Here is a 14,276-nt window from a genome sequence, read left to right as displayed (position 1 = left end):
CTCTCTGACTACTGAGAAATTATCATCTACCATCTTTTTCTCCACGCTCCCCAGCCCTGTAAAAACAGATGCTTACCAAATATCTGAAATTAAAGCAGCCTCACGGGAAAGAAAGCCTGGAGCACCCCAGGCGGGGAGCCCACCCGCTGGCACCCAATTTGTGCATTAGGAGGCGATAAGCGGGGAGACACGTCGCGGAGCCACGCCGCTCTCCCAGCGAGTTTGTTGTTGTTGTTGTTGTAACGCAGCGGAGAATATCCAGACTTGCCAGTGAGTCCAGGGACAATCTCTTCCTATTATGCTTGCTCAAATACGAAAACGGCTTACAGTCACATATCTGCATGAGCCTAACCTTCACTCATTACAAACACAGTGGGGATTTACATGCACCATGCCAGCTTTGCATGGGGCCTGTATTTTTATCCAGCAAAATCACATATTGTTACCTCTATATGTACAGTGGAAACAGCATGAGTAATGGAACCTTTAATCCTGATTTTTTCAAAATTAGATTATAGCTTTACCTTCATTTTCTGTTAGTTTTTAAATCCCTCCCAACGCCAAGCGGCAGAGGTGCTGCTCTCCCTCTTATCACATTCCCTGGCGGGTCTGACGGTGGCTGGGTAGCAGGGGTTGTCCGTGTGGATCCACACCCCGGGGCACCCCCTGGGGCACCTTCAGACACCTTTTCTGAGTCCCTTGCAGGATTAGTCACAACGGATAAAGTGAATGCCAGATAGGGCAAAATTAAATTAAAACCTACACACAACAACAAAAATTGTATTAAGACTAGAGCACTGGGGTAGTATTGGACTGGAGCACCACTCCCATGAAGACAAGCTGAGCGAGTTGGGGTTGTTCAGCCTGGAGAAGAGAAGGCTCTGGGGAGACCTTATAGCAGCCTTCCAGTATCTAAAGAGGGCCTACAGGAAAGCTGGGAGGGAGTCTGTGTTAGCGAGTGGAGTGAAAGGACAAGGGGGAATAGTTTTAAACTAAGAAGTCTGACTCCTCCTGGTTTGACACCAGCATCAGTGATAGACCCCAGAGCCTGAAGAAGGGTCACGGGTCAGCAGGAGAGCACCAGAAGAGAAGCACAAAGGAAGGTAAGTGTTGCAATGGAAGGATACAGGCTCTTTAGGAAGGACAGGCAGGGGAGACCTTGGGGGAAAACACCCTCCATGTCAGTGAGCAGCTGAAATGCATGGAGCTCTGCCTGGGGATGGGTGAGGAGCTGAAAGAGAGTTTATGAGTCTGGATCAAGGGAGGGCAAGGGCAGGTGACATTATAGTGGAAGTCTGCTACAGGCCACCTGATCAGGAAGACCAAGTAGATGAGGCCCTCTATACATAGAAGCAGCCTCAGGTTCGCAAGCCCTGGTTCTCATTCAACCACCCCAATATCTGCTGGAGGGACAGCACAGCAGGGCACAGGCAGTCCAGGTGGTTCCTGGAATGCACTGATGACAATTTACTTCTCCACATGACAGAGGAGCCAACGAGGAGAGGTGCTGTGCTGGACCTTGTTCTCACCAACAAGGAGGGGCTGGTGGGGGTGTGAAACTCAAGGGCAGCCTTGGCTGCAGTGACTGGGAACTGGTGCAGTTTTGGTTTCTGAGGGCAGCGAGGAGGGAGCTCAGAAAGCTCACTGCCCTGGGCATCGGGAGAGCAGACTTTGGCCTCTTCAGGGATCTGCTTGGTAGAGTACCATGGGACAAAGCCCTGGAGGAAAGAGGGGCCCAAGAAGCTGGCCCAAAATTCAAGGATCACCTCCAAGCTCAGGAGCGATGCATCCCAACGGAGAGGAAGTCAGGCAAAAACACCAGGAGGCCTGCTTGATTGAACAATGAGCTCCTGGTCATTGGAACTGGGTGGTCTTTAAGGTCTTTTCCCACCTAAACCATTTGTGATCCTGTGGTTCTGTGAAAACGTATCCATCATGCCTCTATCTTTGCACTTGCAGATTAACAGGGAGGGTGGTTAACTTGGGACTATTTCACTGCTGAAATGGAGGCTGGCGATATTGAGTTAAGCTGCACATATTTGTCAAAGACTTTTCAGAAGGTGGTAAGGTTTGCACAGTGTGGCCTCTTCTAACTCCTGCCACACCCCAAAGTGAAGTACCCCATGCAGCACGGAGCCTGCCTCGTGGTGCAGGGCAAAATCGCTGAGTGCCCTCAAACACATGGTTTGAGTTGGCATATGTGCTCCGCAGTAGTGCCATGCAGTATTCCCGAGGATCACTTGGTAAATTATGTTTATTTTTTTCTGAAGTAATTATAATGCAAACCGCAGCCTGCTAGGAAGGACAAAATATTCTTGTGTAATCATGGCAGCGTCATTAAAGTTGCAATTAGATATCATTATTAGGTCCCCTGTAATGATGGTTAGGAAACTGCCTTTGGCCTGAGAAGTGCCACATTCACTTTGACAGGAGCAGAGAATGTTTCTGGAGAGTTTGAATACTCTGTGTCAAACTGGCTTGGAATTAAAGGTAAATAAATGTCACCTGATTACCCTGAAACACCCTCACTGGCAGGCATGTTAAGTGACCATGCACTAATTACTGTTATTTAAGCTGCTATGTATAAGCTGCAGTATGGGTCTGCAGCAAAGACCTGCAGACCCCTTAATGCTTATCACTCTGCAGACACAGAATAAAATGAGGGTTCTGGTCATATCTCGTGCTTCATAAGTAAGTGTAAGTATTTATTAGCTGTGATGAATTTTTAAAGGAAGGTAGATAAATTGTGTTTCAAACAACTTCATATATATTATATACACCTATGTTATGCAGGAAAAACCCCTCAAAATCACCAAGTCCAACCATTAACCTGACCTATTGAGTCCCACCACTAAACCATGTCCCTTAGTGCCACATCCATGTCCCTTATGTACCTCCAGGGATGGGGACTCCTTCACTTTCCTGGTCAGCCTGTTCCAATGCTTGACCACCCTTTCCGTGAAGAAATTCCTCCAAATATGTAACCTAAAACTCCCCTGGTGCAATCTGAGACTGTAAATGTGCTCTGTCAGACAATATTTAATGTGCTCTAACAGACAATAGGAAGATCAGGTGGTTTAAGCAGCTGATGTGTTGCGAAAACACATCCTGCCACAGCTGAGAGATAGACGGGGTCCTAATCACCCACCTCCTCCTTCGTGTTTCTCCTCCCCTCTGCTTGCTGTGACACCATCCATGTTGGATTTTAATGTGCTTCTTTCAATAGACTTCAAGACAGATTTTTCAGAGAAGGAGTCCTACTGTATTTTCTTGGGATTTTCAGTGTTAAATATATGAGCTAATGCTCATACTTTCACTATGCTACTTTTGCCTTTTTTTTCACTTGCTTTATAATCAGTGTTTCATTTACAGCTTTACTTTTTCCCTCCTATTGTGCTTTTCTCTTTATCTTTCCTCCATTCACTCCACTTCTCATCCTCTTTTCTTTCACCTTTGGATCCAGCATCCCGGGAAGTTCAGTGAGCATGTCCTACAAGGCATTATTCATGCAGGTGCTACAGGACTCTTAAACATGCTGTGGAGAATCAAGTTCACTCTTGGGCAAAGGTTGCTGAGGAAGGTGACTTTATTACTCAGACACACTCTGCAGAATACAGATAAACTCTAGTGTGGCTGCCTAGTCCTCTATTCCCCTTCTAGCATCACCAGCACAGAGTTACCTTCGTTAGTAAGTTCAAACTGCTGTGTGCTTGCAGCATCAGTGGCCAATGGGTGCGTGTTTTCTGTGAGGTGAGCCAAGTGGCTGAGCTACTTTCACTGGTCAGAAACATCCTCTTCCCTTAGCAAACAGCTTAATTATTCCTTCTTCCTCCTGGGGGACAGATTATTGAAGACAGATGGGCGCAAAAATATGCATACATTAGTGGGCAAGGCGGGATGCAGCCGCGCTGCGGATGGAGGGGCTGACAGCTGTGCGGTCGCATCCAGACACCCAGGAAATTGCCAGAGCCTACCTCGTATGTGCAGCGTGCTGGTGACCCTGCACAGCTCTGGTGTGCTCGGCTGCAGGCCTGCAATATCACACGTGCAAAACTCTGCACAGCCTCCCCTGCACCGGGCCTGTGCAAAGGTGCGCCACGTAGCACACGGGCATGGCTCTTGACAAAGTCATCTGTTTGCATCAATGCTGCGTGTTCCTTTCCCGATTGCTTTACAGACGTCATTTAAAATTGATGTTACTGCAGCTCTTCGGCTGCTGCTGGTATCCCTCCTTCTTGCAGGGTCTCTGAAGCTGCTAGTGGGTCTGTCTTCAGCATCTGCAGGGTTTGGCTTAGGAGGGAAAACTTGATGCTACTTCACCTTTTGCAGGTAGGTTTTGGGCTGTGCTGGATGAAGAAACACAGTAGTAAGTGGCACATCCAGAGTGAAAATAGCTATAGGCGCATCCCTGCTACAGCTAGGGCAGGACCTCTGTGATTCTGGTCCCAGTACTTGTACGAGATGTGTCCTTTAAGTCTGGCAGGTCATTAAGGCAGAGATTTTCCAAAGCACCCTGGTGATTCAGCAGCAGAAAATACATTGGCCCTACAGTTTCTGTTTCTCAGGCTGCTTGCCACTACTTACATGTTTTCAGATTTTGCAAGTCACCTCCATGGATGCCTCCCATGAACAACAGCAGTAACCATCGCTTGTGTGCCATGGGCACAAGGTTGTGGTGACATGAACCACACAAATCACCCCCAGAATCTATCTGTGAACAGCAACACCTGCTTCAGAGACTCAACCAACCCTGCCAAATATCCGTCTGTCTTGAGGAGGACCCAGCTGTCCCAGTCCAGCAGCCGGGTTATTACGTGGTGAGGTTGCTCCGCTTCATCTTCGTACAAGTGCAGCTGTGCTTTGGAAGTGCAACTGCTGTATGTGTGGTTGGGATGTGAGGTGCATCAATATCCTTTGTGAGTGGGCCCCAAAACATTTTGCCTTGTTGCATCTCAGGAGCTCACCTGCTCGTTGCTGTCACGTATTCCCAGGAAATGTGTGTTGTGTCATCCTGTGATGTGAAAACCTGACACCTTGACTTCTTTAGCCAGAAAAGCCTCAGAATGTAGGGGCTGTGCTCCTCCTGCAGCATCTGAAGCAAGTGCTCTGGGCTGTGACTGTGACAAACAGCCACCCAAAGAGCAAATACGGTAACAATTTCCTTAGTTCAGACAGTAGCTGTGCTCTTCAGCTAGTGAGCCAAGCCTAATGCAGACTGTTAGACCTCCTCTAAAAAAAAGCAAAAAAAAAAAAAAAAAAAAAACAATAACAACAACAACAAAAACCCCAACAACAAAGGACCTGGTGACTAGCGGTTTCATTAATCCTCCCACAGAGCTGGTTAGGAAACTTTGAAATAAAGTCAGCTGCTGTAAACCCTGTCTGGAGTACGCACGCCCTCATTTGCATTTTGATTTCTGTGATTTAACTGAAGGCACAGGTTGTCCCTGCCAAATATCCCTCTCCTACCAAGGGATATACAAGGTAGAACTGCCCAAAGCAGCCTGACTTATGAGGACTGCCACGGCAACACAACCAATGCATCCCTAAACATTTAGTAATAAAAAATCTGTTGTTCTTTGGTCGCCAGGATTTAACAAGCCTAATCCCTAGGAGAGGTGATAAAAATTCATTAATCTAATTAAATACTTCTTATTGCCAAAGTGACTTTGTAGAGTAGCTTTGCTGAAGGATAAGTGCAAAGTAAAATGGAGTCCCAGCAGAGAAACAAACGTTAGACTTCAGCAAGCTGGTACACGCTTCATTAAACTCATAATTATCCTTTGGTTCTAAGTAGCTGATAATATTTAATGAGTATCCAAGATAATTTAAAGAAAATGTTTACTAATGAGGAACAAACAGTGCTATGGAAAACTGATATCTGGGGTACCATAGCCGTGTATCTTACCTGTATCTCGTGTACTTGCTTTGGTACAAGTGATTTAAACATTCTTTTAAAGCCATTTTACTACAGACTGGGTGCTGCCGATTCCACCACCACCCCTGTGACATACCAGGCATCCCGGGGAGAAGAGGATGTGCCATGGCCGTACTGCAGGCTGATGGCAAAGCGAGCCCCAGGGGCCTGGGCACTGAGAGAGGAGCAGAGCATGTGGGGGTCTGGGCCCCTTGGTGATGCTGAGGGACTCATTTTGGCCAGGGCTTTCCTAACCTTCTGGCTTCTCATTTTTTTGTGGGGGACTTAATTTTTGGCTGCTGCAGGCAGATTGGTGCGGTCAGGGCCCCGGCTGCTGCCTGCAGCTCGCAGCGGGCCTGGCTGCACCCAAAAACTTCACTAGCTGTGCAGGTAGTGTCAGAGTGACTTGCCAGGTGGGCTGAGCAGGGTGAGTGCTTTCCTCCACCCCACCACCTGGTTTTTGGACAGGCAGCTTTGGCTTCCTCAGGGCTCGCTGCCTCAGGCGAGCTGGGCACCCCGAGCACCCCTCACTGCCCTGCTGGCCGGGCTCAGCACCGCTCCTGCGACAGGAGGATGGGGCTTCTCCTCGGGACCCACGGGGAATTTATTCCTGTTAGAAAATGTGCCTCCTACCCTCAACGCCTCGGTGTTGGCAGTTTAGTATGTGCTTGTTTACCCTCTTACCTTTTTTCTTCTTTTCCTGTTCATGGTGGGAAGTCTTTTTTGCCTAGTGGTATGTACAGTGGTGATTCTTTCTGACTCACCGCAGCTTTTACCATCGATTTTAACAGGAAAATAATTTGACTCCTGACAGACTGCGTCTCATCTCTTGGCAGGTGATGTGGGATACCCATCTGAGTACTGTCCTCTTGCTTGCCTTCAATATTCTTTTATATGGGTGGGTCTTCCTCTGGGGAGATATGACTTCCAGCTAAGAATACTGTACACTGGAGATACAGAGGGCATTTTCTTTGCCTTTGAATGACGGACATATACAGCTCTACATCTTTCTAGTGCAGATAAATAGCTGCAATCCTTACTGGAAAGATGGTGGGGAAAATAATGGATTGCCCCTCTACAAAGCTAAGGCAATGAAATACAGGAAACGAGGCGATGATGAGAAAGGAGCCAGCATTAGAGAGTGAGCTGTGCCCTGACCCTCCACCAGCCTCTCATGAGCTCTTTGTTTGACCTGCCCATGACAACCTGCATCCTCCGCTGGGGAGCCCTGACACAATGCTCGTTGCACATGGGCTGCTTCGTTGAGTCCACCATACCCCTGCAAAGGAGTGCCCAGAATCAAATACAGCGACCCAAATAAAAAAATATTTATTTTGTATGTAGCACCACATATAACAGTCAGTGTAAAAACCCAACTTGTGTTGCTTGTGCCTCACTTGCCATTGGATGTTTCACTTGAGATGTGAGCTGGCCCAATTTATTACTGATGGGTCCATTTCTGGGAGCTGGGATTGCTTTTCCCAGCACCACGTCTCTCCCTGCCTAATCATTTTTCTGAGGCTGTCCAACTGGAGGGACGCAGCCCTGCCTCAAGACAGGGGTTGTAGTGCCCAGTTTGGTCAGGACCAACCCTCTAAGCCTCAATGCTGGGGTTCTGGGGTGAATATCGGCCACCGAGCTCTCCAAAGCCACCACATGCTTTCCTACAACGTGTGGTGAACTCTGATAGCAGCGAATGCTTTGAAACCAGATAGCAAACAGCAGAGCAGAAGCACACATAAATATAAAATTAATGTAGATATTTCTCACTTTCATCATAGCAGGAAGGCATCCTCTGCTCCAAAATGCCTGCATATAGCCTTGTGTCCTGATGGCGTACATATATTATCGCAGGTATTCTGGTGCTGGAATGAAAGGAGATGGGGACGGTGTGGATTAACAGACCACATGCATGTGCCTATTTTATGGCTGTGATTATCTTTGTAAGGTGCTTAAATGCTGCAAGTGCGGTATGCTATAAATGGGTAGACAGATTAGATTAGATCTGCGGTTCGCAGCAAGGGAATTTATACCTGCTTGGCTCACTTGGATGCTGAGTTTCTCTTTAAATGCAGTATTGCTGTCTGTTTTTTTTCCTGCCCTTTATCAACTGGGTTTCCAGCTGGCAGCCTCATAGGACTTGATGCTGCATCTTTGATCTCAGATAGATTTTTGTATATAAAATCAGATTTCACAACAGTTTTACAAGCTGTTATGTTAATTCATTGCCTGACTACTGTCCTGGCTACTATAAATGTTATAAATGGGTATATGGGAAGTAATATGTAGAGCAACACCCATCCTCACACCCAGTCCTGATCCTGAAGCAAAATTCAGGGCTAGCCCCTCATGTGGGGAAAGGGAAGGATCATGTTCCAACTCCATGTGTATCAGATTGTCACTTTTTGTTTAACGGAAATCTGATTTCAGAGGGGTTGAAAAATAGCTGGTACTCGGACCGTAATGGCTGTGCTAGTGTCATATCACTGCGCTTCACTGCAGCCGGGGCTCGTGTTCAGATGCATTGGCAGAGTGCCTGGACATGGCTTTTTGTTGAGTTTGTTTGTTTGGAAGCAGGAATTGGGTAAGATTACTCTATAACAATATTTGTAAGCCTTGCAACCAGTCAATGGCTTTAAAGCAGGAAAAGTGTAATTCTAACAGCTGCCTTTGCTGTATTTGAGAAGGGCATTGCAGATGCGTTTCCTATTATGCTGCACAAAAGGTGCCAACCTTGTGAGCAGTCACCAGTCTATCGAAAAGAAACCGTCTGTTCACATTTTGTGAACGCAGGCAAGTGAATGAGAATGGTTTCTGTACCTCATCTTGGAGACAGGCAGAGCCCCAGCCAGTTAAAAACTGTCCTAGCTCATTAAAAGTTGGTTACTTTCAAAATCCAAAGCACTCTTCCTATTTAGCATTTTGCAGTTGAAGAGAGATGTTGATATGTTTACAGCTACAGAGAAGGGTAGAGTTAAGTATAGCGGTGATGCAAACTGCAGACATCAGTGTAATATAACATTACCCTTGTGAAATGCAATTATTCTGGCTCTTGTTTTTAAATAGTTGTTTCTCTCAGTGTGAAAGCTAAATCACATAACATAACAATTTTACTCATAAAGATGTAACTTTTCTGTTCCCAGCAAATACCCTTTGATTTTACAGATGAAATTGCATGTAACTAAACCTTTTCTTAAAACCCACAAAGGTTGTACAGAGCAAGAGCAAAAAAATCCTCTCCGACAAACTAGCCCAGGGGAGTGAGGCTAAAAGGAACTTCTCCTCCTCTTGCTTCACATGGACATGTGAGGTGAGGTGGAGCTTCCTGGTGTATCCCTCACGGTGTGTCTATTTTTCTCTTTCCACCAAAGGTATCATCAGTTTTAGTGAGGAAATGCTATGTATATAGCACTAAAATTAGGCTATGATTATAGGCTTATCCAGGCTGTTATTCTTAACTCAAGGTGTTTCAGGGAGGTTATGACTGCAACTCTTGGCTAGAAATATTTAGAAAGAGTGGAAGGAAACAGGGGGGCCAACTCTTCCAGCCCAAAATATTGCACACAAAATACCAGGAAACTGGAATTTGACTACAGTACTGGAAACACAGGAAAAAATAGAGAAATATTAAGAAAAAGCAGAAACTTTGGCTAAAGAACAGATCCCTCCTACTAGCTTGTAAATTAATTCTCATCCATTCTTCATAGTTCAGTATATAACATTTCACTCCCACAATTGAGATTTAATTATAAAACTGTACCAAACATCCAAAGGTAACCTCTAAAAGCAGCCGTCATTTCAGCAGGCTGGGCTGAAGAGAAAGACTTTCTCCTCAATGATTTATGAGCAGCACATATTAAGTATCCGATGTACGCCAGCTAATTGTACTGAGATACTAGGTTTTCACACTAGGTAAACAAATAATGATAATGGAAAAACAACTGATCAACGGTTAGCTAAGAGCACCTGTGAGCAGTGTGCTTCAGCTCTGAAACCCAAGGTTTTGTCGCGCAGAAAAGAGCTGCTGTCACTTACATTGAGTCAGAAGGTCACAAGGTTTGCTGAGGTGAGACCCAGAAGCCTGTAAAAGGGGACACCCAGGAAAGGGCAGAGGAAAAGGCAGAGGTTGCAGATGCACAAGGTGTTTTCACTCTATTAAAAGATTAAAAACCAGGGTGGGCGATGGTTTGTGTGTTAAGCAAGGTGGGCAACTTGATTTCAGAGCCCCAGCAATGAAAAGCTCAAGCACAAAGGAAAATGTGCTGGTTATGCCCACCCCATGGACAAGGGCAGCGGTTCACGACACACCATGTTCATCCACGTGGTATTAAGCCTGCCTGGGATCTGCTGGTGAGCAGCACCGCCTTGGCCCTAGATTTATTCCATCTGTTATTAATGATGACCCCGAAGAACTGAAAGGAAGCTGCCTCTGCTCCTCCTGAGGGTCACTGGCACGCCAGTGAACTCAGTTTGTTTTCCAGCATCAGGTGTCTGGGGCCAAAGCCCTGCTCGGCGTCCCCTCCCCGGCTGTGCAATGGGCGAGCGGGGCTGGGGCTGCCTGCAGCTGTACGGGCTGGGAGCAGGGAGCGGGTGCTGCCCGTGCATGGGGCACAATTCTTTGCAAGGCTGGGCAGCGGGATGAAGGGGCTGCTGCTAGAGAGGGCCCAGAAGTGTGAGCTCCAAAGAGCAGCGTGTTGGTATTTAAGGAATCGAGTTGGACCACCCTGCAGCTGGGATGCGTTCGTTTGTGCATGTAGGACTTCACATCCATTATGTCATGGATACGGCGTAGCATCCTCCCAAATTGTTTGCAATTCAACATTTAAAATGATGCGGTGCTGTAAGTTAAGCAATTATCAAGACCTCAATTCCAAGACACAGAGGTTACAGGTTATAGGTCTCCTGAGTTTTATTTACTTTAATTCATGTCAGCTCATTATCAACCTCATCAGCAAGCGCAGACTTAAAAGTAAGCCTGGATCAGTCATTATTCTGGGTACACACATATGGATTAAGGGTCTTTTCATCTATACAGTCTGGGAAAGGGGGGTAGAAATCTATATTGTTTCACTTTCCATTATTCAAATTTGCAAAATAATTTTTAAATGAGTCAGGGAGGCCATGGGGATCACTAATAACATCTCTTGTATCAGAAGTAATTTGGTTTGTAACTCTCTATGATCAAATCAAATAATCCTTTTATACCTGACCAAAATTACTTTGTAGAGTTCATGTGCTATTGCTAATAATTATCATCACACTGTGTCTTTGAACCATTAGGCATTACGCTATACACATTTTTATGGTGAGTGTATTAGAACTAGAGATCTGATGGCTGTGTCTGATGGGTTCCCTGAAATGCACAGACTTTTCAGCTGGCTTGTGAGCAAAGTGGACACACAGCCACCCACTATTGAAATCTCTTGCAAACTACAGGTCAGTCTTCATGTCCAGAAAGATGTCATGTTGTCTCTACCACTCCTGACCTCCTCCACACAGTCTGACTTAGTCCTACTGACTTTCTGAGGATAATGACCAACTTTAAAAATCAGGTTAGTTGGTAACTAATTAACTGTTATTGTTTTCATTTCAATTGATGTTACCTCAAAGTAAGAATGCAGGATTTCTAAACTTCTGGAGGAAAGTGTGAACTTAAAGTTTAACCTTTTGTCTTTTTTTTTTTTTTTTTGGTAAAACTCTGGGCAAACTTCTTAATCTTTACAAAGTTATGTTTCTGTCACTAGGGATTTCTTGCTGCACTAAATCTTTTAGCTATGTTTCTCATTTTGGGCATCACTCTGCACAGGTGGAGAAATATGATCCTAGTTTCTTCTTGAAAGCTTTACTTTATTCAGATTTCAACATAAAACATAGTAAGTGTTGGTGTACTAGTCAAAATTTTGGAATTTATTGGCCCTGTGCTGATGAATATCGAGGTGAAGCCTCTTCACTTCCCCTTTCATTCAGAGGTCGATCTAAATCCTACAAAATACAAGCTGTTTTGTAATGTTAGCCACTGTATTAATTTCAATGCAAGGCTGACATCCCCATATGCATTTACAAGACGCATCCATCACTAAGATATTGCACCTCACCAGGTTTCGATAAGGCACATGTCCTGGGGTCTTCATGGGGTTTTGCAGCCCTCTGACAGCAAACCCTGCAGACTGGGGCACGTGGCTGGTCATGCACCAGATGCCTGCCACCAGGATATATGCTGTGCATGTTATAATAGCAAAGGGATGGAAAGAGAAGCCCTTGTCTTATACTTTTAGAAACGATCCAAACTTCTTCTGAGGGGCAGGGAGCTGCAGAGCTGTAGGGCATGCTGTGGTGCGCTGCTGCCAGCTCTGCCTTTGAGCTAAGCAGGTGAAGTGTCCTATTTAAAAGCAGATGTAAAGACGAGGCGGGCAGGGAGAGATCATTTCACAGATAATCTGGAGTCGGGCCATTCGGGCCTCAGCAGATTGTAACCGATATCTGGATTTTCACCAGGAAGTAAATGGGTGGCCAGCATAGTGTAATGAAGGGCTTTATTACCATATGGCACCTTAGAAAGCTTGTCTATTGTACAGTGACAAAGAACTAAAAATTGCTTCATCAGATGAGCCCAAAGAGGAGAAAATAAAATCAAACTTTGCCAAGAGCCTGAAGAAAGTAGGAGAGAAAGACATGGGCTGGCACATCAGGGATGGTCCCCTCCCTCCTGGTCCTTGATGCAGGGGCTCTGAGGTGTCCCCCTGAGGTGGCACTACTCTGCTCTCCGACTCGGTATTGATAAAAAAGTGCGGTTCACTTTGCGCGCTATCACTTTATCACTGCTGGGCTTTATCCCCTTTGTGGCAGAGCGATAGCAGGGAAGGCCAGCAAGGACAAGCAGCTGCTGCAAAGGTTGCTGCAAAGAGTCCTGTTGTGTGACAGAGCCTCAGCACCAGCGGTGCTTGTTTTCCCTCACTTTTGGTGGAAAAGTGTGTCAACGGATGTCAAGGTAAATTCTCCTCTTTCTCTCTTTCTTCCCCTCCCCCCCACCTCCCTCCTTCAAGTCTGTCTTCATGTCATCTCTTCAAAGTACACTACCTGTAAAATATTGATTCACAGCAGGCTGAGCTGCCAGGTTTAGATTTCTTTTTCACTGGCAGCAATAATAAACTACTACAGACAGAGCAGACTCGGTACCAGTCTCATCATCACACCACCAGCACATCAGTCTGTCTTATGCGTGACTCAACATAATGAAACAAGGACCCAGAGGTATCTGGAAAGGAAGAGGGAGCTGAGAAACAACCACCAGGGACATCAAAGGAGCCTAAGGAGGCTGTAAGTCGAGGATGTAGCAAATGCCACCCTAAACAGCAGAAAGAACAGCTCTGTTTATTCAAAATATCTTGTCAGAGAAAACAATACAGTAAAACAACCAGTGCCACCTGAGACAAGAAATCTAGAATAAATAACCATCTTTTTCCTCTGTTCAGCTTAAAAACAGGAATACCACCCACTCCCAGCTATCTTCATGATCTTTATGTTGTTGAAAAAAAGTGTCAGGAGTGATTACAGGAAGGTAAAACGACCCTCAATAGCTTATGGCAGTGCTATGAAAATTGTGCCTGGTGGGAATGGCGGATAGATGTACACGTCCTATGAAATGTATTCCATTTTGATCTGAGGCAACACTTCCCTGGCTTGGCAGCTACGGAAGGAGCAAGGCGGAGGTCCTGGCGTGAGCCGGAGTCCCATGGTGGCACATCCTCTTGGGTGCACACTCTGCAGCGTGCCGAGGCAACAGTCATGCACCCAGGCAGAGGCTGGGAGTACATGCCCTTTGTGAGCACCCAGGGTGTGGGGATGCACTCAGGTTAGAAAGACAGAGCTGTGTATTCTTTTTTTAATCCCAGTACACCTGCTGTATTGCTATTTTGCTGAATATATATGTATGTGTGCATATTTGTTTATATTTATTTATTTTTTTCCCCTTAACTGTCACTATTTTTATTGTAAACTGTTCTCAGGTAGAAACAAATGGGAAAATGTTATATGAGCATTTCTGCTTTTTATCATCGCCACTTGCATCACATTTAAGAGCTTGGGGGAAGGGAAAGCAAACAAGTGATGTCAATAGGTCAATACAGAGAGGTGAGAGCTCTAGCTTTGTGTTCTGCTTTTACTGAGGCTCAGAAAGTGGTGGAGGCTGTCTTGGCATCCGGTGATGGAGCTACACATGGCTGTGGGCCTCCCCAGGTTTCACCACAAGGGATCTTGTCTCCCAATAGCCTAGAGTATGTTTGCTTCTACTCATGGGCAAAAAGAAAGAGACAACACCAGGAGAGCATCTTTCTGGCCAGCCATCCTTTGTGCAGGTTTG

The sequence above is a fragment of the Cygnus olor genome, chromosome 3 (genome assembly GCF_009769625.2).
Source record: "Cygnus olor isolate bCygOlo1 chromosome 3, bCygOlo1.pri.v2, whole genome shotgun sequence".
Classification (NCBI taxonomy): domain Eukaryota; kingdom Metazoa; phylum Chordata; class Aves; order Anseriformes; family Anatidae; genus Cygnus; species Cygnus olor.
The sequence above is the reverse complement of the archived record's forward strand: the minus strand, read 5'-3'. Positions refer to the sequence as shown.